Below are 26,084 nucleotides of genomic sequence, written 5' to 3'. Positions count from 1 at the left end.
ATGCCAAAACTTCAAATATATTATACTCCGTACATCAGTTTCATTAGTTTAGTTCTTCCCTTTCCTCTATCCCCTATTCGTACTAGAGCTTGCGAAAGCCATTGAAGAGCTATAGTTTTTGCGTGTTTTTGGTCAATTGTGCTTCTTTATACAATATCTAAATCCAAGTTTTTCCTTTCTCAATATTATTTTCTAGTTTGTAATTTTATCAAACCATAATTTATTTGATAATTTCGTAGGTTGTCCGGCGGTGGTTAAGGGAGGCAATAACAATGGCTTCAACGCATCCTTTTAACGGGTCAGTTATATAGTGGTTAATATCAATCGAATTTTGTTTTCTGTAAAACTAATAAAGATTCTGAAGCAAAATAATTGTTCTTTTCTACTACCTCCGTTACAGGTTATGTGCAACGATTAGACATTTTCCCTCTCTGCTTTATGTCAAATCGTTGCACATAACCTGTAACGGAGGTAGTATATTAATCGAGTGACATTCGAGTTTTGTTTCAGTAATTAAATGAAAAATTTGTTCTTGAAAATGCGTCTAATTTTTCCAATTTAGATCAATGACGTTATTACTTTTGGTTAATTTTCTTGATTTTGTTTGGCACGATGTAAGAAGTTTAGATGACAGATTTGTCCCAACAAATTGTAAGGATTCTTAGTTGGGTAAGATTAACCCAGAATCTGATTGAATTTTAATTGCTCATGTAATATCAATTATTAGAGAGCATATTAGAGGATATTAGCTCTCTTAATATTCAGTGAGAATTATATTGTATTTAGGATGTTGAGGACAATGATATTAGTTTAATTACTTTGATAAGTGGTTTTCTATCGGGTCTGATTTTTTAAAATTTTAGTTGTTGTTATTTTGTTACAGATTTATAATATAGAACTTAACATTCTAATTATTACATGAGTAAATTGAGTATACTATGTTGCTTCTGGCAGTTGATAGCACAACAACTTTCCCAATCTTGGTCAAGTACTTAAAGGTTACTACCCCTACTAGTGTAAGATATGTGTTATATTATACTCCGTTGTTTTTGCCATATATGTTTACAATGTTAGATGTAATTAAACCATTTAAGAGAATATTGAGTTATATGTCACTTAAAGAATCAGAAGCCAAATCATACTACTGTAGTGTACACATTAACAATGACAGTATACTACTGGTATCTTTTTCACCATCAGTAATAACAACTATTTTAGTTTAACATGGTTCCAGAACTTCTTGACCCTGATTAAGTTTTATGAACTTCATGGCCCCTAGCTTATTCGCCCTTAACAAAATTTAAAGAAATTTTCTTTCCTTATTGTATTCCTTATTATTCACCCCATCTAAACATACCTGAAATTTTCAGCCTCATGTTCTTATTACTAAGCACTCAATAACAAAAAAGCTTCAAAAAAATGTTGACTTTTGATTTTAGAGTTATTTGTTCAGTGAAAGTGTTATATGCTCCATAACTTTTTTTATTAACTCATGTGCAAATAACAACCTTAGCTACTACTCTAAATATAATGAACCAAAAACTAAATTATTTCTTTTGCTTAATTGTAAAGATCCTTCTAATACCCCTTGTTCAGGAGCTTAGGAGCTTTAAAGAGAAGATTTGAACATTAGTGTTTCTTAATCAAGCTACCAATATTCAGGTTGGTGTTTTTTTATTTGAATGCTTTTGATTATATTATATGTATGTATATATATATGAATATATATATATGGGGTAAATTGTGAGTATGTTTCTTTGATGAGTACTAGCTTATTATTAATTTTGTGCATCTATATGATTTTAATAGTACCTGAACTTATTGCTTTAAGAGAAATGTTGTAATGAGTAGTTTTTGTGGATTGGACAGTTTTTATTATATGGAATAATATATGGTGTTTTGGGTGTTTTTGTCCCTTGGGAGAGTTACGTCACGAAGTCTGATCCGGCTGAGTTGTACCTGCAAAATAACGGAGACTCCGGGTGGTTGGAGCTCCGCCTCCGACGATCAAGTTAGTAACTTGAAAGGGAATAAAGAGTACGGAAATTTAGGTGGGGATCTGCCTGGATTCCAAGCTCAGATATTTCTCTGATGTGAGAGAATGTAGGTGTAATAAATGATTGAATGTGTCCCCAAAGTGGGGAAATATCTACCTATTTATAGGGTCCTTGGAGAACGTGCCCCTATTTAGGTCACTTGACCTAAATTTGAGTGGGATGCGCCGTAAAATGGCGCTTCTAGGGATTTGGGCCCTTGAAGGCCGCCATTTCAGAGGTGTATCTGAGGGCGCCAAGTGTCAAGAGGATTTTAAGCCATGTGGGCCATCTTGAGCTCGACACGTGGCCTCCTCTCATTGGTCCCCGTGTCTAGGGTATTTTTACCCTAAACATTTGCCCCTCACAGGTCGCACGTGCATATCACGTGGGGCCTGTGACACGTGTCCACCTCTCAAAGGTTTGGGATTTTACTATCATGTCATCAATGTACGCCTCTACATTCCTCCAAATTTGATTAATAAAGACCGTATTAATCATCCGTTGAAACGTAGCCGGCGCATTTTTTAAGCCAAACGACATCACAGTGTAACAGAATAGCCCCTGATCAGTGACGTAGGCCGTCTTTTCTTGATCTTTCTTCCACGGGGGTGTCTGATGGAAGCTGGAGTAGGCATCCATAAAACTCATCAAGGCATGCCCGACTGTCGAATCGACCAGACTGTCGATCTTAGGAAGCGGATAACAATCCTTGGGACATGCCTTGTTGTGATCTGTGTAATCAACACACATAGACCAGGTACCATTCGGCTTCTTTACAAGCACAACATTCGCCACCCAGTCGGGGAAATTACATGGCCGAATGAACCCAGCATCCAACAGCTTTTTAACTTCGGCAGCTGCCGCCTGACTTCTTTCCTCGCCATGATTTCTGTTCTTCTGCCGGATGGGCTTCTTTTTAGGATCCATGGCGAGTTTGTGGACAGCAAGATCCGGGCTGACGGTTGGCATCTCTTCCACTTCAAAGGCAAAAATGTCGTTGAATTCTTTTAGCAGAAGGTGCAAGTCTGCACCCAACTTAGCAAAAGCAACTATCCTAACCTTCACGGTACGCTCCGAACGGCTATCGTCCAGAGGTATATCAATATGTTCACCATCCGGTTAGGGACGGAGCTCATCTGACCGTTCACCGGTTAGTGATTACTATTTTTTTCTCTTTCTTCACCTCCACCAGCATAGGTGCCTTCCTTTTCTTCCTGGCTGCTGGTGGGGCTGGTACTGGATTGGCATCCTTGACATTGTCAAGCTCTATTGGTTCCTGGCTGTCTGGGGCCACGGTATCTTTGACGGCTGAGAGATAGCACTCCCAGGCCGTCTTCTGACCCCCATTCAAGGAACCGACAGAGCCGTCAGCCCTCTCATACTTGATGAGCATGAGGGAAGGGATGATTACAGCCTTGGATTCGTTGAGGGTTGGCCGGCCTAAAATAATGTCGTAGCCGGTCAGCTCCTCAACTACCAAAAACTTGACGACCAGGTGTCGCCCTTTTCCTTTCTCACCCTGGCGAATGGGTAGATCAACCCTTCCAACTGAGTAAACCATTCCACCCCCAAAGCTAACTAATGGGTGGGTAACCGGATGCAAGCTACTGTCATTATATTTCAGCTTCTGCAAGAACCGGAGGCTGATGATGTCTGATAAGCTGCCGGTATCGATAAGGATCCGTCCAACCAGCTGGTTGGCAACCTTACATTCAATGATGACTGGGTCATAATGTGGGCGGCGAACACTACCTTTCATTATCTTTGTCCATCTTTCGAAGATGGCTCTTGGTGCCCCGGATTGTAGGGCCACCACATGAGAACCCGCCTGCTATTGTGTAGACCGGCTCCTTGTCGGTATCCGAGCTACTAGCAGGCTGGGGGGTAGTCTTAGAGTACTAACCCTTATTCTTCTTCTTTGCCCCGGCTGGGGACTTAGAAATATAGGACTTCAGCATTCCCTTGTCAGCCACACGGTCCAGCGCCCGTTAAAGGCTGAAGCAGTCGTTGGTGTCATGGACAACTTCCTCACGGTATTGGCAAAATTTATTTTTGTTCCTTGATTGAATGGAACTTTTCATTGGATTCGGCTTCTCTAGGGACAACCGGTCCTTAATCTCCATGAGGATAGAGTTGCAGTCCTTGTTAAACTCGTACTTTGGGACGTACGGTTTAAATTCTTACTTCTTCTTCTGGGACGGCTGGTCAGAATCACTAACCGCCTAGATTTCTTTTCTCTTCTTGCTCTCTTCTTTCTTTTTGGCCGGCTGGGCAGGCCGGCTGTCTTTCTGCTTATCGGACTTCTTGGAGTCCGACTGGTTACCAGGCGAGCAGAGGCCAGTAGCTTGAATGTAGCTTTTCGCCTCCCTCACAGCCGCCTGTAAGGTGAAAGCCCCTTTTCTGACTAGGTCGAACTTAAAAGTCGACCCGTCTCTCAGACCTTTGAAAAAGTCTGTAAAAGCTACCTCATCAGACAGTCCTTGAATCTGAATTCTAATCAGATTGAACCGCCTGACATAGGAGCGCAACCCTTCTCTCTCCCTCTGCTTAATGGTGCTCAAGTCCAAGCTTGTTTTCTTAGAAGGGATGTTCATTGAGAAGTTGGAAGCAAATAGGAAAGCAAGCTTCCTAAAACTATCGATGGACCCGGCCGGCAGATTACCAAACCATTGTTGGGCAATGCCCTTCAACGTAGCCAGGAAGCAACGACACCAAGTGGCATCATCCAACCCCTGCAAGTACATGAGGTTGGTGTAAGCCATGAGGTGATCTTCCGGATTGGTGGTACCATCATAGGTACCAAACAATACATTCATAACCTTGGCCGGCTGGGCCGCCTCGGTTATCTCCCGGGTGAACGCAGAAGGTTGTTCACCCAGGCGGAGCAGACGAAGCTGCCAGTCCAGTGGCTGGACATTGTGGTATGCCGCATGACCTCCGAAGAGAGCCGGCTGCATATAGTAAGGTGGGTACTGACTATAGAACTGAGAAGGTACATATGGTGCAGCCCCGATCATATGAGGGCCAGAGTGGACGGTATTACCGCCTGTCTGACTCTCATGCAAGGAAGGTGCATTCCTCGCAGAAGTATTTTTAAAGCTGTCTGGAAAATTCGACGTTGAAGCTGATTCAGACAATTGTTTATTTCTCTTCTGGTTGATAATCTCCCGGGCATCAAGAGTTGATTGTTTACTTCCCACCGGCTGCTGAGTCCGGCGGGTGTTGTTGGTATTTCTCTGAGGGAGAAGAATTTTCTACCAATCAATGGTCCCGGCTGCCTTCTCCTTTGGATGAGGAGTGAGCTGTCATTCTCTGGATGATTTCCCCTTTTCCAGAGGAGTCTTCTTAGCCGACTGACCTTTACTTGGGCCGGCCCGGCTCAGGGTGATTAGCTCTTTAATTTCACCCTTGAAACTTGTCATGAACCTCATGAGTTCGTCTCGGGTGATAGGTGCTGATCCAGCGGCCGTATGGGTTTCCCCTTCCGGTTGCCCAGGGGGTCGACTTGTACCCGCCTGGGAGGCACCCCGCTCCAGAGTGTCTCCGAGCCGGATGCGCTTTATTCTGAGCGAGCCATCATAGGCTGTAAAGGTTTTGACCTGAGGATCCTCATCCTCCTGGTCTGTAAAGACTTTTGGGTCATCGCCCAGACGGTTATGGGGTGGTACAGACTCTTGAACCATCTTCGAGGTACTCTCCCCACAGACGGCGCCAAATGTTTTGGGTGTTTTTGTCCCTTGGGACAGTTACGTCACGAAGTCTGATCCGACTGAGTTAAACCTGCAAAATAACGGAGACTCCGGGTGGTTGGAGCTCCGCCTCCGACGATCAAGTTAGTAACTTGAAAGGGAATAAAGAGTATGGAAATTTAGGTGGGGATCTGCCTGGATTCCAAGTTCAGATATTTCTCTGATGTGAGAGAATGTAGGTGTAATAAATGATTGAATGTGTCACCAAAGTGGGGAAATATCTCCCTATTTATAGGGTCCTTGGAGAACGTGTCCTTATTTAGGTCACTTGACCTAAATTTCAGTGGGCTGCGCCGTAAAACGATGCTTCTAGGGATTTGGGCCCTTGAAGGCCGCCATTTCATAGGTGTATCTGAGGGCGCCAAGTGTCAAGAGGATGTTAAGCCACGTGGGCCATCCTGAGCTCGACACGTGGCCTCCTCTCATTGGTCCACGTGTCTAGGGTATTTTTACCCTAAACATATGGTGTGCTTAATATATGAATTAATAAGTAGTTTGTGTGGATTGGATAGTTCTGATTATTAACTTGTAGATGACAAATTTTTTAGTGCTCTATTTTTATAATTTATTATTAAAATTTTGACTACAAAAAGCTATAAGTATGTAAAATAATAGTCCTAAAAAAATATAAAAAAGAATAGTACTTTGTATTTTTGATTTTAGGCTAACACCAAAATCCTAAGCATTAGCTATACTTTGATATTTTTTCGAAAGTGGAGGTGATTAACTTGGCATAATTTGATTGTTTTTAACCTATAAACTTTTTCTTAATTTGATAACTAACTATTTTTTTTGCTTTTATGCTGCTACGGACTATCTTGTATTTTAAATTTCAAGAATGAATAGAAATCGAACTTGGATGAACCACAATGGTATAAAGGATAGAAGAAAACCAGAGTATAAAGCAGGAGTCGGCGAGTATTTAAAGTTTGCTTATAGGGAAAAAATGATGACGCCTTGTTGAAATGTCCTTGTTTAAACAATAGATTGAGTTTGGCCCATGATCGAAAGACTATGCAATGCCACTTACTAGTATATGGTATAGATAGTAGTTATAACCCATGGGTGAGTCACAGAGAAAGTGGTGGGCTAAATGTTAATAATGAAGATGATAACAAGATGGAGGCCTCAGATAATGACAATGATGATGATATACCATTTGATGACATGGCTGCATTGGTTTTTGATTCCACAAATGCATATAATGAAAGTACAAATTACGAGGTTCCTAGTGATGGTGGTAACCCCATGGAGTTTGGTTCTAGTAGTGGCAATGATGAAACTCCTAATAAGGAGTTAATAACATTGCTTGAAGACATGGAGGCCAAATTATATCTAGGGTGCAAGAAATTTAAGAGATTAGAGTTTCTTATCACATTAATACACATTAAAGTTAGCAACAAGTGGAGTGATAAGTGTTTTTCAATGTTATTGAATACATTACATAGGGTATTGAATCATGATAAAAAATTTCCATCTAATTCTTATGAATAAAAAAATATACAAAAGCATTAGGATTGGATTGTGTAAAGATCGATGCATATGTTAACCATTGCATTTTGTATCAAAAGGAGTTTTCAAATGAAGAAAAATGTCCTAAATGCTCGACTCCTACATGGAAGGAAAAAGTTGTGCAAGGTGGTGATGTGTCTTCTGGTGACGAAGACGAAGGTGTTGCTGAAAAGAAAACTCGAATTCCTCAATTAGTTTTACGTTATTTTCCTCTCATTCCAAGGTTGTAAAGGATGTTTGAATCCTCAAAGTTATCAAAGGATATGCGATGGCAAAAGGATGAATGCTCAAAAGATGAGGTAATGAGACACCCAGCTGATTCAGAAGCATGGAAGTCCTTGAATAAAATATATCCAGAATTTGCTGCTGATGCTCGTAACCTACACTTGGGTTTGGAAAGTGATGGCTTTAATCCCGGTGCTAACATGAGTAGCAGATATAGCATTTGGCCAGTGATGTTAGTTTAGTATAACTTACCTCCTTGGATGTGCAAGAAAAGTGATAACATGATATTATCTTTGCTAATTCCCGGTCCCAAATCTCCGGGAAATGAAATAGATGTTTTTATGCAACCTCTAATTGATGAACTAAAGGAATTGTGGGAGATAGGGGTAAAAACTTTTGATGCTCATGCCAAAGAGACATTTAATATGTGAGCAGTGTTGTTGTTGACTATTAGTGACTTTCCAGCTTATGCTAATCTCTCTTGTTGGAGTACTAAAGGATAACGTGCATGCCCTAATTGTCATAAAGATACAATATCAGCTTGGTTAAAACATGGGCGCAAATATTGTTATATGGATAATAGAGTGTTTTTATAGCCAGATCACAAATGGAGACGTAGTAGGAATTTGTTTGGTGGAAAAGTTGGACGAGGTCCTCCTCCTACTCCACTTACAGGACATGATGTTTTAGAGCAATTGAGTGGATATTCAAATGTGGAATTTGGAAAAGGTGTTACCAGAAAACGAAAGAGAGGTGAACAATACATTGTGCATCAATGGAAAAAATACGTGTTTTCTTTCAATTGCCATATTGGAGACATCTTTTAGTGCGACACAACTTAGATGTTATGCATATAGAAAAACATGTTTGTGAAAGTATATTAGGCACACTACTTGATTTATCAGGGAATAATAAAGACACCTTAAATGGGTGATTGGACTTAGATGATGTGAAGATGCATAGTCAATTACGTGCTAAGCATTTAGGAGATAAAAAATATAAAATCCCTCCAGCATTATACAACCTAACTTTGAATGAACGAAGAAAAATAGTCACCTTTTTGTCTAACTTAGCTTTTCCTTATGCATATGGTTAAAATATATCGCGGTGTATATCTTTACAAGATGGAAATATCATGGGAATGAAAACTCATGACTTCCATGTTTTCATGCAAGATTTGCTTACCCTTGCCTTTAAGGGTGTCATAGATGAGAAAGTGTTGGAGACTTTAAGGGAGCTCAATTTATTTTTCAAGCAATTATGCTAAAAAAACTTTGAAGGTTTCCGATTTAGAGCGAATGGAATCAAATATCGCAATCACCTTGTGCAAGTTAGAACGTGTATTCGTTCCTGCATTTTTTATGTGATTTTTTTATGTGATGATACATCTTCTAATTCACTTGGCCACTGAGGCTAGGATTGCCGGCCCAGTACATTATCGATGGATGTATCGTTTTGAAAGGTAAGGTTTTAATTCATATAAAAAAGGAGGTTTTATATATAAATATATACTTATAGGTTATAACTAACTTTTTAAAAAAGAGCGATGAGGACATTTAAATCATATGTACAAAACAAAGCTAACCCTGAAGCTTTAATTGCTAATGGGTACATAGAAATGGAATGTCTAACACTTTGCTCAAGATATATGTCTAGGATTGAGACGCAATTTAACCGCCTAGATCGAAATGACGATATAGATCATCAACAACTCCATACCCTATCCGTTTTTTCTAAAATGGGCAACTCTTTAAGGAAGATAAATATAAAGCAGCTGGAATTTGATGAATGGAAAGAAGCTCACCTTTATGTTCTAAATAATTGTGCCGAAGCACAACCTTTCTTAGGGTAAGTGTTATGATGTGATTGATTTGAAATTTTATTTATTTAAAATATATACAATTAACTAACTATTAGTACCTTAATTTCTTTGGTTAGTGAGTATCTAAATGATACGAGTCTTCCAAAGATTGACTTTTACAAGTGGTTTTAGAATAGGGTAAGTGAGCACACCCTTTTTTTCCTATTATATATTTTTTTTTCTCTTTTCTTCATTGTTTCTTTATTAGTTATTGTAAAATACAGATTATTAAGTTGTGGAAAGATGGGGATAAAAGGATTACCGAAGAGTTATTTTGTTTAGAAAGAGGACCCATGAAACGTGTTGTGAGTTATGATGGATATATCATTAATGGATTTAGATTTCACACCAAAAAACGGCAAAGAAATCGAAAAACTCAAAATAGTGGTGTGGTGGTTAGAGGCGATGAGGAAAGTGGAGAAAAGAATTTTTATGGGATTTTAGAGGAGGTTATTGTGTTAGAGTATGGTGCCTTAAAAAATCGTACAAGTCCCAAAGTTGTTTTGTTTAAGTGTAAGTGGTTTGACGTGTTTAGTGATGGGAAAGAGGTTAAAAGAGACAATTTAGAAGCAGTGCTTATCAATGTTACTCGGAGGTTAAGAACCAATGAGTCATTCGCCTTGGATTCTCAAATTGAACAAGTTTTCTATGTGACTTCTCATAATGAAACAAATTAGAGATATGTAATTAAGGAAAATCCACGAAACTTCTTTGATTTCCCTAATGATGAAGATACTCATGAAATTAAAGCGAATCATTGGGGGATCATGTGGCTCCACTGATTACTAACTATGAAAATGTAAATGATGAAGACATTAATATAGTTAGGGATGATGTTGAAAATGAAGTGGTGTACGCTAATATCAAGCAAGGAGATGATTTCATTAATGAGGATGAAGAGGAAGAGGAGGAAGAAGAAGAAGAAGAAGAAGAGGAGGAGGAGGAGGAGGAAGAATTGGCTGATATGGAATCTGTTTCGGGGTTTTCTGATGTCCTGCGGGAGAGTTACAATTCCGAGACTGGAACCGGACGCCTGTACCTGCAAAATAACGGAGACTCCTGAGAGCTCCGCCTCCAACGGTCAAGTTAGTACCTGATTAAGGAGTAATTAATACGGAAATTAAAGTAATAAGACCTCTCTAGGTGAGAGTGTTTAATGTTGGTAATCTGCTTTGTTAGCGAGATTAGCCGGTTATTAGTGTTCCGTAATGTTTCTGTTCTTCTCTGTTCTTCAGGTGAGATTAATTGCTTGATCAGTTGCCTCTCAATTGCTTGATTGCCTGATGTTTTCTTGACCCCTTAATTAATGAGGATTAATTAAGTATTTATAGTCTTGAGAAGCGTGCCACTCTCTAGGTTTAGGGTAAACCTAGGGCTGACCGGGCCTCTAGACAGGATTGGGCCTTGTTGGCCGGTTTTCCCATTTGGCATGGGTGGACACGTGGCGTGCCTCGATTGGTCCGTAGAGGACGTATCTGTGATTGACACGTGGCAGGCTCCTATTGGCCTTCGTGAAGGACACGTGGCGGAACCTGGTTGGTCCACTTGTCAGACGGTGATTGGTGGATAAAAATCCCCTAATCATTTGCCCCTCACAGGTGGCACGTGACTGGTCACGTGTCGCCTGTGACAGGTGTCGCACGGTGACAGGCGACGGCCTGCTACAGGTGTCACCTTGCAAACGGCCGAGAGATTTTCCCGCCCAAATTTTGAATTTGGAAGCGACCCTTCGCCTTCTCACTTTGCCTATATAAGGAAGTGCTGACTTCGGTCATTTTCACATTTGAGAACTTTGCGAGAACATTCGGACCCCTGAACTTGCTCTGACATTTCGGACCTTTTCTGCCTACCGCCTGTTCTGACAAGCCGACTGCACCGGATTTCCAGAACTTCATCAACCGTCACTCGTTCAGGTAACTCAGTTCTCTTACTCTTAATTTTCTTTTTTTTTTTTGAAATGGCACCACGGAAGCACACGACACGACCTAAGTTAGTGATCAGCCGGTCACCGGGGACGGTTGAATCTAGGACTAGGAGTGCCGCCTGCCCTTTTCTGGACCCATCTTTGCCCTTTATACAAAGTCCGACTGTATCTGTGTCTATGCAGAACGTGATGGCCAGAACAAAAAAGACTGCTATGATATCAAACTCAGACGGCTCCTCCCAAAGGGTGCTCATTAGTGAAACATCTGACCAGGCGCCAGATGTAGAATTGAAACGAGGCGGCTGCCAAGCCGACAGTTCTGAGAGAGGGGCCAAGGTGGTCCCTTCCCATCTTACCGTTGATATGTCTAATTTTCCTCCTGCTCCTTCTAAGGGAGAGGAGGCGGGCCCCTCTGGGAGAGGGGAGGAGTCGTCCTCTTCGGACTCGTCAGAGGACGAGTCCGAGTCCAGCTCTTCTGGCCACAGTTCTCCAGGCTCAGAAGAAAGACATAGCCGCCTACAAGAGGCGAGACTTTCTCATGCAGTTGAGAAGGGGGACAATTGGGCGGAGCCGTCCGCCTCTTACAGAGAGGAAAACGCCCCCTACTACTGCATGGTACCCCGGGGCCGGATCGCAACCATGCAAGACAAAGTGGAGAGCTTTATTGCTAACCACAGAATGGGCCCGGAATTTTTACTGTTCGCGCCGGATCCAAAAGACACTGTCGTCTGGCCGGCTGGTACCAGCTATGATGACGGCTGCTTTGGCTGCTATGTGGCGGCCATCAAAGCTGGACTGCGCTTCCCATTACATCCGGCTGTTCAGCGGATTTTAGATGGGTATGATTTGGGGTTATGGCAGTTAGCCCCCAACTCTTGGGTAAACGTACTCGGCTATGTGGCCGGGTGCGAAATGTACGGGGTGGAGCCAAGCTTTGAGGCTTTCGCCCACATGAACTATCTCAGCCGGACCCCTAAGTCGGGAGGTACCGGCTGGTATCAATTAACAAGCCATAGGGGTTACCTCATGACGAGAGGTAAGGCGAACAAATGGAAGGATTGGCGGAACACCTTCCTTATCATTGAGGGTTCAGACACGGAGCTGAACCAACGTTTTAACAAGTGGAATAGGGATCCGCCTCTTCTCACAGGTGGCCGCAGCATGCCGCCTGTTCCCCCAAAGGCTAAAAGAGAGATCCTAGACAAAGGACTCTTCAAAGTAGAGACTAGGGTGAACTCTACTTCAGGGGTACGAGAGCAAGTACCCTTAAACTGCGTCCCGAGCTTCAAGTGGCTCTATGACGAGTACTTTTTGGCCGCCTGTGGCCTCAGCAGTCGGTGCTCTAGAGGTAGCCGGCCTGACAAATACTCTGTTTTTTTTTTTTCACGCCTTGTTTACTTGGGATCTTTACTAACTTTGCTGTTTATTTTTTGCAGCTGACGCCATGAGTAAAATAACATCATCCAAGACTGCGACAGCCATGTTGCGGGCCTCTCTCATGCAACAGTCTTGTGCCGACTCCCCCAACAAGGGGGCACCCTTGGTAGGCTTCGAAAACTCTTCCTCTTTTAGGAGTTGTCTTATGCATATACTAACTCTTTTTGTTTTCAGTCTGGCACTCCAAGAGCTTCTTCCTCGCAACAGCCAGACCCCAAGGCCCGGAGGACGACTGTTGCAAGCTCTCCTGGGTCTTCCAGGAAAACAGTGGCGGCTGAGAAGCAGCCGACCACTTCTTCTAAAACCCCGGCGGGGCCGCCTAGAAGTATGGACAATCACTTGTAAAAACTTTCACACTTGCTTCCTTCTTGACTAGGTCTAACTTGCTTTTTTTACGCTTGATGCAGCCGGCCCTCAGGGGCTTGACTTGGTTGAGGTAGCCAAGTCCATGATCAAAGCAGTTCCTCCATCTGAAAGGGAGGCGGTCAGGGGTGCCGGCACCCTTGACCTTGATGGGATTGCAGGGGTCCTTGCTGAGGTATACTTAGCATATTTTTGAGTATTTGAGTTCCAGGACGCCTGTTATCTTTTCTGTTTGGAAACTGACGCCTGTTTTTTTTTTTTTTGTACTTAGGCCCTGCTCCGAGTTAACAGCCTTCGCAAGCCGATTGATCGGAAAAAACAAAGAGGTAAAGGCCGCAAAAGCTATGGCCGCCTCCAACTGTGATAAGGCAATGTTTCAAATTGCCCAAAATGAAGTACTGACCATTGATATTCTTTATTATCAGGCGCAGGCTACCGCCGCTGTTCGGGCTCAGTTAGAGGCGGCCCAGAAGAAGAATGACGAGCTGGAGACGACCGTCACAAATCTTAAGGCCGAGCTGAAACCTCTTCGCCAAAAAATGCACTCTTACGAAGCCATGGAGAAATCATTGGCCAACGTAAAAGAACGCCTGGTGAGCCAAGAGAAGAGTCTTACCCAAGAGCTCTCGGAAAAGGCCTAGCAAGAGAAGAAAGAGCTCGTCCGGGAGATGGTGGAAGACTCCGCTCAAATCCAGCGCATGACCTGGGGCCGCCTGTTCCCCAATGCCGACTTTGCCTCATGGGAAAGAACGTACCGCCAGTGTTCGGAAACATATAATCAAGAGATCCTAGCGGCTGCTGAAGAAGAGGCGTTGGGAGATACGTTGGAGGAGGAGGAAGAGCCGGTTGTGGCGCTTGTGCCACTTGGGGGTAAGGCATCAAAAGAGGGTGCAGCTGAAGCCGAGTCCAGCAAGAAGAGTGCTGACCAGGCGGCAGCTGCTAATACTGAACTGCCCCCTTCTTAAGCTTAAAGTATTTTTTCCACGGCCTGCGTGCCGTTTGCTTTGTATTTACCCGGCCAGGGGGCCGGGGTTTTGAATATTTTGCTGGTCTTTAATGACCGGCTTATTTTTAATCAAATTTTTGTTTTGATTCAAATTTGTCTAAGTATTCCATATCTAATATCCCATTGTTTACTAGACCGACTGTTGTACATGGCCGAACGTTGCAGACAGGTACAAATAGTAAGTACGCCGCCTATGCCCCTGGACGACTGGTTGTCTGTTTCCAGGATAGACGATCAGTCGGCCATTTATTCAATCGGTATTCGAACTATTTATTCAATCGGTCTGACCAAGTAAATAGTATTACCTAGTCGCCAATGAATTAAGTAGGATAACAAACGGCGGGTACCGGTTGTTTCCCTTTATTGCCAATGTTGGCTTTTAACTCGTAATTTGTTAACCTAGCAAGAGTAGTGGTTGAGAGCCCCTGTTTATTAAAAACAGGCGGACGACTCATACCTTTTAGGCTCCATACTAAGTTTGAGTGACTATTAAGTTAACATAGGAGTTACTTAGTCTTCGTCACAATCTAGATTGAGTAGTAGAGGTACCAGGCGGCGTAGGCCGGCTAGACCCCTTGATTCGCCAATGTTTGTTGGCTATTAACTCAATAGGTACCCCCTGCATTTATCCCAAGTAATACAGGCGGTCATCTGACTCAGATGTCAACTGCTACCACTGGTTTGGTTAGTGATAGAGTTATCCTTGTCTCAAAAACGGCTACGTGGTTGCCCTTGGGGACAGTCGTATAGGTGCCGTGTAATTAGTTTATAGAACAATGTTCCACCCAAAAGGGAGCTGCTCTCTGCGACGAATTTCATCCGGAGGGATGCCGTCGGACGCCTGCTATGATGTTGGGACAGGTCGTATTAGTTTTGTAGATTTGATCAGGTGGCTTGGCGCCTGGTCTGATCATTCGGCCGGTGGCCTTGGTAAGTTCTTGGTGCACGTAGGTGCTAAGTAAAAGAAGGGTAGCCGCCTGTTAGGCACAGGGTCGGCCAGGCCCCAATCTTTTTAGCTAAGTATTAGGGGGGTGGCTATGTGTTTGGAACCAGTCGACCATCTTCTTATGGAGAGTAGCCGACTATATGCCCAGACGACATGCCCCTATTGTGAGTAAAATACTCAATGGAGAGTAGCCGACTGTAAAGTTACAGACGGCATGCCCCTCTGAAGATAGAGTGAAAAACTCAATGGAGAGTAGCCGACTGTAAAGGTACAGACGGCATGCCCCTCTTTTCAGGAAGTGAGTCTAATGTCAGGCGCATGGCTTCCCAGTTTGGCTCTTCATCATATAGCATTACTCGAAGAGTCGGCTCGTAGTGTTCTATTGGAAGAACAGCTTCCGCACCATAAGTTAGGAGGAATGGAGTTTCTCCAGTCGCCCCTTTTTCAGTCGTCCTAATGGCCCAGAGAACATGTGGTAGTTCATCCGCCCATAGGCCGCCTGCTCGTTCAATCTTTTTCTTGAGACCGTCTGAGATGATTTTATTAAAGGCTTCTACCTGGCCGTTTGCTTGTGGACGGCCGACAGATGCAAAGTAGTGTGCAATTCCTTGGTCTCCCAACCAGCTTTTAAGAACAGGCGTCTCAAACTGGGGACCATTATCAAAAACCATAGACATGGGAACCCCGAACCGAGTGATGACGTTTTTCCAAATGAATGAAATTACATCTTTCGTCTTGATTCCCTTTACAGCCTCCGCCTCTACCCATTTAGTGAAGTAGTCAACGGCAACAAGTATATACCTTCTGCCGCCTGTAGCAGGCGTATATGGACCCAGAATGTCCATGCCCCACTTAGCAAACGGTAGTGGGCTGTGAATGGTAGTGAGGTCAGTAGCCGGCTGAGGGCGGAACTCATCCGACCGCTCCTCTGCCAATGATTGCTATTTTCTTGCTTTTCTTGCGGACTCTGTCTGGGACGCCTTTCTCTTTTTGTCGCCTGTTTCTTGAACAGGCGCACTCTCCTTGACATTGTCAAGGTCTGTTTTTTCTCCACTTGACCCAGTGGCCATAACAGTGGGCTTGACATCCGAGAGATAGCACTCTCGGGCCATCCTCTGATCTCCCCTTAGGGAGCCGACTGTTCCATTATCCCTCTCAAACTTAAGCAGCATAAGAGACGGGATTATAACAGCCTTGGAATTATTCAGGGTTGGTCGACCCAGAATCATGTTGTAGGCCGAGAGTTCCTCTACTACTAGGAACCAGACTACCATGTGTCGTCCTTCCCCTTTTTTGCCCAGGCGAATGGGTAAATCTACTCGTCCCAGTGGGTGGACGACTCCTCCTCCAAACCCTATTAAAGGGTGGGAGGCCGGATGTATGCAGTCCGTCTGATATTTCAGTTTTGACAGACATTTGCTGCTGATGAGATCTGAGGAGCTCCCGGTATCTATGAGGATTCGGCCAACTCTCTGGTTGGCCACTTTACATTCAATAATGAGAGGGTCGTCATGCGGCCCCCTTACCCCTCCTAGATCCTCTTCAGTGATGACAATCTCAGGAAATGTATATTTGGACGGCCGTTCTTGGTGAACGGAATTTACATCTAACCGCCTTATATTATCTTTGTTGCCCCTAATAGTGGGGCCGCCTCCTGAGAAGCCGCCTGTAATGGTGTAGACGACTGCATCATCTGTATCGGAACTGTCGGCCTGTTGATTCTTTTTGGCCGACTGCTTTTTTGAGGAAGTGTTCCCCGTTGATTTCTTGACATAAGTGTCAAGATCACCTTGCTCAGCCAAGCGGTCTAGGTACCGCATGAGACTGATGCAGTCATTGGTGTGATGACCAACGTCATCATGATAAGCACAAATTTTGTCTTGGTTCCGGTTGTTTGCAGAACCCTTCATGGGGACCGGCTTCTCAATTGAGAACCGTCCCTTTATTTCTTTTAGGATAAACTGGTTATCCTTGTTAAACACATACTTTGGGGAGTATGGTTTGAATTCTTTTTTCTTTTTCTGGGCCGGCTGTTTAGAGGAATCAACCGCCCAGACCTCTTTTCTTTTCTCATCTTTGTTAGACGACTGTTTCTGTCGTCCTTCTCTTTTGTCGAACCTTTTCCCGTCCGACTGTTTTATCGTACACAGATCAGTCGCCTGTATATAGGCTTCTGCTTCAATCAAGGCCTCTTGAAGAGTCGCCACCCTTTTTCGAACTAAATCAAATTTGAAGGTAGACCCGTCTTTGAGACCTCTAAAAAAGTCAGTATAAGCTACCTCATCCGGTAACCCTTGAATCTGTATTCTCATCAGGTTGAACCGCCTGATGTAAGAACGAAGCCCCTCCTTCTCGCCCTGCTGAATTGTTCCCAAATCAAGGGTCGTTTTCTTCGCAGGGATGTTCATGGCGAAGTTGGAGGCAAATAAGTAAGCAAGCGTCCTGAAGCTGTTTACACAACCAGTCGGCAGGTTGCCGAACCATTGCTGTGCGATTCCCTTGAGAGTCGCTGGGAAACACTTGCACCAAGTGGGATCATCCAACCCTTGAAGGTACATCAGGTTGGTGAATGCCATCAAATGGTCTTCTGGGTTAGTAGTGCCGTCATAGGCGCCTACTAGTACATTTTTTACTTTGGCCGGCTGAGCGGCTTCAGTAATTTCCTTGGAGAAGGCCGACGGCTGTTCACCAAGTCTAAGCAACCGTAGCTGCCAGTCCATAGGTTGGACGTTTTTTGCTGCAGGTCCACCAAATGGAGGTGGCTGCATAAAATACTGTTGTTGCGGCACAAATGGTAAGTTTGGTACCGCCTGAGCACTATGAAAGCCGGACTGACGGGAGGTGCCGCCTGACTGACTCTCATGGTACGACTGAGTATGCCTCATCGAGGCATTTCGCAAACTGTCTTGAAAATTTGAAGTAGAAGCCGACTCTGACAATCGGTCACTCTTCTTCTGCTCTAGCAGTAGCCGAGCATCTGTGAACGTTTGCTTTGACCCGTCCGCCTGAATATGACGAACCGGTTTCCTATTTCCCGTAGGATAACGGAATTTTGTGAAATCAAGAGCAGGTGGCTCCCGCTTCTTGGATTTAGGATGAGGAGTCGCCTCTCGCCCTTGAACTGGCTTCCTCTTTAGTGAAGTGGAAGGTTTTTTGGCCGACTGCTCTTTGACTGAAGCAGGCGGCTTTTTGTTGATCAACTCTTGAATCTCTCCCTTGAAGTCCCTCATGAAGGTCATGAGTTCGTTCCTTGTGATGGGAGCAGACCCATCAGTCGGCTGTTGCCGAGCAGGCGGTGCGCCTGCTGGCTCGCTTCCTGTTTGAAGATGCTCCCGTTCCCTCCTTTCGGTATGACGGGTACGTCGGGCCCTTAGGGTCCCGTCTGGAGCTGTATGAGTTTCCACTTCAAATTCACTTTCGGTGTCATGGTCCGACTGAACTTGAGGGTCGTTTAGGGGACTCCTCTCTTCAGGAGTCGGTACAGACTTGGATGCCATCTCTGAAGTACTCTCCCCACAGACGGCGCCAAATGTTTCGGGGTTTTCTGATGTCCTGCGGGAGAGTTACAATTCCGAGACTGGAAGCGGACGCCTGTACCTGCAAAATAACGGAGACTCCTGAGAGCTCCGCCTCCAACGGTCAAGTTAGTACCTGATTAAGGAGTAATTAATACGGAAATTAAAGTAATAAGACCTCTCTAGGTGAGAGTGTTTAATGTTGGTAATCTGCTTTGTTAGCGAGATTAGCCGGTTATTAGTGTTCCGTAATGTTTCTGTTCTTCTCTGTTCTTCAGGTGAGATTAATTGCTTGATCAATTGCCTCTCAATTGCTTGATTGCCTGATGTTTTCTTGACTCCTTAATTAATGAGGATTAATTAAGTATTTATAGTCTTGAGAAGCGTGCCACTCTCTAGGTTTAGGGTAAACCTAGGGCTGACCGGGCCTCTAGACAGGATTGGGCCTTGTTGGCCGGTTTTCCCATTTGGCATGGGTGGACACGTGGCGTGCCTCGATTGGTCCGTAGAGGACGTATCTGTGATTGACACGTGGCAGGCTCCTATTGGCCTTCGTGAAGGACACGTGGCGGAACCTGGTTGGTCCACTTGTCAGACGGTGATTGGTGGATAAAAATCCCCTAATCAGAATCTACATTGTTGGCTAATATGGAATCTACATTGTAGCTCTTGACATGACCTTGAAGACAATGAAGATGACAGTGATAGTTCTAGTGAATAACGTACTTAGCATATGAAAGAGTCATTTATTTATATATTTGAAACTAGTTAAATAATTTAATATGCTCATATGCTTTATCAAAGCTTTTGCTGTAGTTTTGTTTTAGTTATTGTTTTTCTTTATTCTCCATAATCTTAGTTATAATGTCTATATATAGAGTATGATTGGCTTCTATAAGGTTATATATAGAGTATGAGTGGCTTCTATAAGGTTATAATGACTGACAATGATGATGACTTGCTTTAGTTTATAATGTCTACAAAACAATTAAGTTGGCGTCGTTGCCGGGGAGATTATTGTTAATATCTCATAACCTCTTGGTTTAACTAATTTTCTGTTTTTGTTTATTTATTTGTGTAGGTAAGTAGTAGCTGACTGTAAGTTTTCTAATTGTTGCTTTTATAATTTAGATTATGTTTTAATTCACTTATGCTAATGGATGATAAAATATTTAAGAAATGAGCTTGGTGATTCTAAATAGTATATATTGAATTCGATATATGTGAAGAAGTGACTAATTAAGGAGTGTGTTTTTTTTTTTTTTTGCAATTAACTAATTAAGGGTTCGTTTGGCATTGTTGTGGTTTTCTGTTGTCTGGTTTTTTGTTTTCTAAAAGTATATTATATGAGTCCCATAATGAATAAAAAATTATATTAACTTATTAAAATTATGATAATTTTGAAACCTGACAACAGAAAAGTGGAAACACCTTTTTCTTGTTTCCTGTTTTTGGTTTTAAAAACAACAAGCAACTGAAAACCAAAACTGATGCCAAACAAGCCCTAAGGATTTTGTTTTAGTTAACTAACTGGTTGGTGTTTGCAAGGTATAAAGTGGCTTGTACTCTGATCAATAGTAGGTAGTATGTGTTTACTCCTTAATTCTAGCTGAACATGTGAGATTAAAATGCTCTTTCAGTGAGGAAATGATCTCTACAATGTTACTAGTTAGTTTCATGCTCATGAGTCACTTCTTTTGAACTACATTTTATTTTGCGCTGAATGCAGAACCATCTCATTTAATGCTACTAAAATCCTGCAATCCCCATGTCTAAGATATATGATGATGTGTTCACAATATAAGTTAATTATGCCAACTTATAATCTGATTTTGATTCTACTTTGACTTTTGACTTGAGCAGAATTGTTTTAACTTAAGAAAACTTTAAAATCAGAGCACATTGATGTACTTTCTGCCAGAATTATGTGAATGTATGAATGTCTTATTTATATGTAACTGATTCCAACTCGTATCAAACTCTAACTGACAATGATGATGACTTGCTTTGGTTTATAATGAGCCAAATCTTAATTTATTTAAATATTAATTTTTTATAGGAAAATGTCAATCATTCCGACTTCATCAGAACAAGATCAACAAGAAAATGAGATTCAACAACCACCACCAAGGTTGACTTATCGTGAAAAGTGAAGGATTGACCAAGCTGAGCTTCGACAAAAATTCACTGATCATAAGAGGCGTGGCCCTACTAGGTATTTAAAAGATGTTTCCAAAAGAGCAACAAATCTAGAAGAAAAGATTACCTTTACTTTTATGGATGAGCTTCAACGTGTGGTTGGTGAAAAGACAAATGAGTTCATATGTGATTGCAGCAATCGGGTGGAAGAGTTTTGTCCTTTGAATGCATTGTATGCCTATTACACTTGATAAAATTACCTTTTACCATTTGCATTTCTTAATGTGTATGTCGATGATTATGATTTTAATATTTTCTTTTTGTCACAGGAATTGGGCTAAAATGGATCTTGATGCAAAGAAAAGTTTATATGACAAGATTTTGGTGAGTCAAAGTATATATAACATAATTATAAAAGTTGTATATAATTAGATAAATTAGCTTAATAATGATATGTTCTGTCAGCTTTAATTTTAACTTGATGATTTACTAGGCAAAATACAATCTACCTGAAAAGATTGGTGGTGCGGACGCAACTGATGCATTGATCTTTCAATGTTCTATATTATATAGGTATTGGAGGTTTAGACTCAAAGAAAAATACTATAGAGGCAAAACAAAGGCAGAGGCTAGAGACTATAGGCCTTCAACTATTGATCCGATACAGTGGGATTGGTTGGTTTATGAGTATTGGAGTTCCCCAAAACAAGAGGTAATGTGCTTCCTTTGTTTAATTTATTGCTAATCGGCTAAATATTTTTGCAATTATACTACATTAACTTGCCGGCTGAACTTGTAGGCCATTAGAAAAGTAAATACAGCAAATAAACTGAAGTTAACTAAAACACCGGATAATGGTGCAAAGTCCAAAGCAAGAATTTTCTATGATATGGTGTGTAGTTTTGGCCTTTTACTATGAAAAGTCTAAGTTAGACATTATTTAATGTTTATTCTATGATACGATGTGTATTTTTTTCATACGTAGATTAACGAGCCACCAATTGTTGCCACTCAAGTCAAAGGTTCATCTGAACATGCTGAAGTGAAATAAGATCCCATCTATATGTGATTATATGAGAAGACAAAAAGTACGTGAGATTACAAGGAAAGTCCCCAAGAATATTATTTATTATTGTTTTGTCTTTCATGTTACTATTTAAACAGTTATGCCTACATTAGCCTTATCTCATACTTAATATGCATAATGTTTTAGGATAATTTCAATTAATAAGCATATAAAAAAGGATGGGAGTACTAGTTAGGAACCAAATGCTAAAAAGAACTATGAAGACCTCAAAAGGCTTCATGAAACTTAAATCGCAGAACATGGTGAGGACACACTGAGTGTAAAAGATGCTTATATGAAAGTATTAAAACCTAAATCTGGATATGTGAGAGGACTTCGTCCTGGAGTTCGACCACCTACAAAAGTTAGAACCCAAGGAGATGATATGGATAGGGTTCAACTCTCTACTCAAGTTCACACACTAAGTGCGTCGAATGAAGAGCTTAGAGCATCTAATGAACAACTTAAAGCATCAAATGAGGAGCTCAAAGCATCAATTGAGGAGCTCAAAGCAGAATTTTCAAGAATGAACATGGAAGCCATTGATCGTGAAAATAAACTAAGAGAAGATATGCTAAAATGTTTAAGGAAATGAGGTAAGCAATTTTTTCATTGATGATTTAACTTATTTAGGCCAATGAGTTATGACGTGAGATCATAATACTGAAACAAGTTTAAGTCTACTATATTGTTGAGATATTTAATGCTTGTTTGCTGTGTATATGTTAATTTCTTGTTTATATGTACTGTGATCAAATTTGGGTTGCATTGTCTTCCGTATAGGAGACTTAACTATGTCCATAAGTGCAGAAAAAAGGTTTTTTTTGACCTTGTAGTAATAATTGTTCTTCTACATTCAAAATTAAAAGTTTAAGTGTTTAGCTAATAAAATTACATAGATAAAATTATGGTAGCAGCACGAAGAAGCAGTAATAATAATGTTACTTCTATTTCTTAAATCAATAAACCCCTCTTAGAAAACGATAACCAAAATAGATTTAATGTCAAGATTAATTTATGGTTCAGAATTTCCTTGATTTCATCTGCTTCACTTGTTGTTTTATATGTTGTTTTCAGCATATTGACTTTTGTGGGGAGTGATAATAAAGGAATTACTAGGCCTGTATCAAGGAAACAGACTGAAATTCTGTTTAGGGTAGTTCAAGCCTTAGCACAAGTAGCAATTTTTGTTCTTGTTAACAATCGTTCTGTTAATGAAGAAGCAATCCTCTCTTAACAATCGTTCTGTTAATGAAGAAACAGTCCTCTCTTAACAATGAGCATTATTGAGTGAAATCAGCCTTAGTCAATTACATACACTCTACTTCTCATCAAAATAAACATGCTCCCACTCTTACATTCCTTTCCTTATTATATCAGCACTGCCCTATACACAAAAATCCCTAATCATTGTTGTCATTTGTCTTGTCCTGTGACAAGGTGACTGTCGTCCCCTTTACCACATCACTTGTATGAAAATTACATAATTTTGTCATCTAGTTGTTGTCCTTGTTGCTGCTCCTGACCCTTGGTTTGTTGTTTGTGCCTTCTTGCTTGGTTTATTGTTTGTGCCTCCTTGCATATACACTAATGGGCTACTGTTGTGGGTCGACCCTATACATCGCAACAACATGTCCTGCTTTCTCATCTCCACCAAAATAGGTAGCATAAATTTGACCAGCAGGGATGCCATAAACCTGTCAGCAAGATGATAACACAAATTAGACTTAAAGGCCCACTCTTATAGACACAACATTTTTATGCATAATTCTAACAAGTACACTTTAGCAGCATAGAAAACTAGTTCTGAATACTTGCCATGGTTATCAAGAGCTCCTAGGCCCATTCAATGACCTCTTTCTTAGACTTAATTTCCACCAGATCATTGTGCTTTCCACATCGTCGAGATCATTGTGCTTTCCACCAGCCCGAATACATTTCTGAGTGTTGCAAGCACGCTTTAGTTCACTTAAAGGACTATTAAGATTAACATTGCCCAAGAAAGTTGGCTTGAATTCATTCATACCTGTTCAATCAGACTATTGTTTCAATAGAAGCTGTAACCCCTTTTTGTTTCAATTACTACATTGTTTGGACCTTCTTTTCTAATTTTTTTTAATTGATCTTATGGAATAAATAGTTATGTAGGTACTTTTATGACCTCCCTTTTATGTGGTGAAAGAAGCAATATTTTGTAGGTTTGGAGAAACTTATGTTTCAAAAACAAAAGTCAAAATAACGATAGGGACAGAAAATGATTTAAAACGTTCTGCGATCCTAAATCATTCTTGTAACGTCGATACCTGCAAACTAGTGTTAGTTTAAACAGTCACAATAGTTAAGAAACGTGTATCTTGCACCGTGGAGAACACGTCTCTAGAGTAACCGATTTTTTTTTACAGTTTTCCTCAAGCTAGGGGATACCGCCTGAAGACTACCACACTTGCAGTTGCCTTCAATTTCCGCTGTTTTATGACCATCTTCCACATCCTAGGGAACATGATCAAAGATAACTTCGCTTAAAATCACCTCCTATTTTTTGACAACCTTCCACATCCTAGTGAATGTCGTCGAAGATAACCTCGCGTGAAACCATCCTCAGTTTTCCGACAACCTTCCACATTCTAGGGAATACCGTCGAAGATAACCTCGCTTGAAGCCATCCTCAGTTTTGTTGTGATAATATTCCGAAGAAAATTACCGAAGACCCCCAATTGTTGATCCTCCATGCTCGCTTGAATTTTCCTGTTGATGCTTTGGGTGATGACAATCCTCTTTTCTTTAAGAACAATTGTCAACACAACTCTTGAATAATGTATCACAATCCGATTTAGGGAAAGTTGTCAATGCTACGTAACGATCCATACTTGGAAATGAAACCACAATGAAGCGACAATCCGTATCTCGGAAATTTTTCCAAAATCCATTTATGGGAAAATTTGCCAATGCTTTTTAATAATCTATCATAGAACCTTGCTATGATCGACAACCCACATCTTGGAAAATAACCTTGAAAGCAATCCACCTTGGAAATTTTCCAATGTTATGCGACAATCCATTTAGGAAAATATTGCCACAATTGATAATCCGCGTCTTGGAACATTTGCAAAAAAGAGTTGATCGACAATCCACTTCGGGAAAATTTGCCACTTACTTAAATGAATAACAATCCACGTTGATGAACCTTTGCCAAAATATTAATATGAATAGAGACCTGCGACAATGCTTTAGGAAATTTTGCCATAGGGATGTGTGTGTATGACAATCCAATCTCAGAAAACATGCCAGAGATGACAATCCAAACTTGTAAAAAATTGCCAAACAGAGAAAAAGCACGACAATCCACGCTTGGAAACTTTGCAAGATATGACAATCCAATCTTGGAAAGATTATCGTTGAAGAAGATGCGCGACAATCCACATTTGGAAATATTGATAGTTGGGGATGACAATACAATCTTGGAAAAATTGTATAAGTGATTGCTTTTGAACCGATTCCTTGGCGCTTATAATGAGCCAATGCTTAGGCGCTTAAGCTAAGTGAGACGATCTGTTCAGGTCAATAACTTAATGCGATTGTAATTGAGCCGACTACTAATCATAACAATATTCCTATAGGGGTTAACTAGCATATCAAGGAACCCAATCAATTAATATGACCGCTGACAGGCCGATTGACAATAAAATATGATTGCAGACAAGCTGACTCTAGTTTATTTGCTCAGTCGTTTAAGTCCTTTTGCTTTAAACCTTTTGTAAAGGTTACCCGTGCGTCTGGGACTTAGTGTACCTGCATTTACATTTTGGACTCTAGGAATTTCCTCATGTAATTAGGGTTTACATAAGACTTAATGTTGCTTGACTCATTGACTTGACATGACTCGAAGTGTAAACTTAGTTTAATGATGACTCACTATGTGTGACTCGTGTGTGTGCAGAGCGCTGACTTATGACTCAATGTGTAAACATGATTTATGTGTGCACTCGACTCAAAAACGTAGAAAACCAAAAAAATTTACGTAATTTTTATGGAGGGTATCGATTTTCTCACGTAAAAGAACGACGCAAAAAGACAGGAAGTGAAGTTTTTTAAGGTTCATGTTGAATAAGCTTTACCAAAAGTATGGATCAATGTCGTATCTTAGGGCACGAAGATTGTAACATCCTGGGCTATCTCCATTGTTAATTTTGGATGAAAGTATTTCAGTAACTTAGACACGGAGGCTAAGCACTTCATACTTCGTGATGTGATGCTGATTACGATAATGAGTGATGTTAATATGACAAGGCATGCTTCAACGTTATG

At 41.3% G+C, this 26,084-nt stretch overlaps 1 long non-coding RNA gene across 3 annotated transcripts; it reads left to right on the top strand.

The window, feature by feature from the left end:
* On the top strand, nucleotides 1-22,605 carry LOC110704397. Of its 3 annotated transcripts, XR_002507929.1 has the most exons (8): nucleotides 1-131; nucleotides 240-298; nucleotides 1,597-1,662; nucleotides 20,634-20,945; nucleotides 21,043-21,097; nucleotides 21,287-21,425; nucleotides 21,513-21,605; nucleotides 21,699-22,605. It is a non-coding gene; the product is annotated as an uncharacterized LOC110704397 (long non-coding RNA). The 3 variants fall into 3 exon arrangements; XR_002507928.1 differs by having other exon boundaries at nucleotides 1-298; XR_002507930.1 differs by lacking the exon at nucleotides 21,513-21,605 and having other exon boundaries at nucleotides 1-298.
* The last annotated feature ends 3,479 nt before the right edge of the window (nucleotides 22,606-26,084 follow it).

Source organism: Chenopodium quinoa, unplaced genomic scaffold (assembly GCF_001683475.1).
Source record: "Chenopodium quinoa cultivar QQ74 unplaced genomic scaffold, ASM168347v1, whole genome shotgun sequence".
NCBI classification, from domain to species: domain Eukaryota; kingdom Viridiplantae; phylum Streptophyta; class Magnoliopsida; order Caryophyllales; family Amaranthaceae; genus Chenopodium; species Chenopodium quinoa.
Note: the sequence above shows the minus strand (reverse complement) of the source record. Positions and strands in the feature narration are given on the sequence as shown.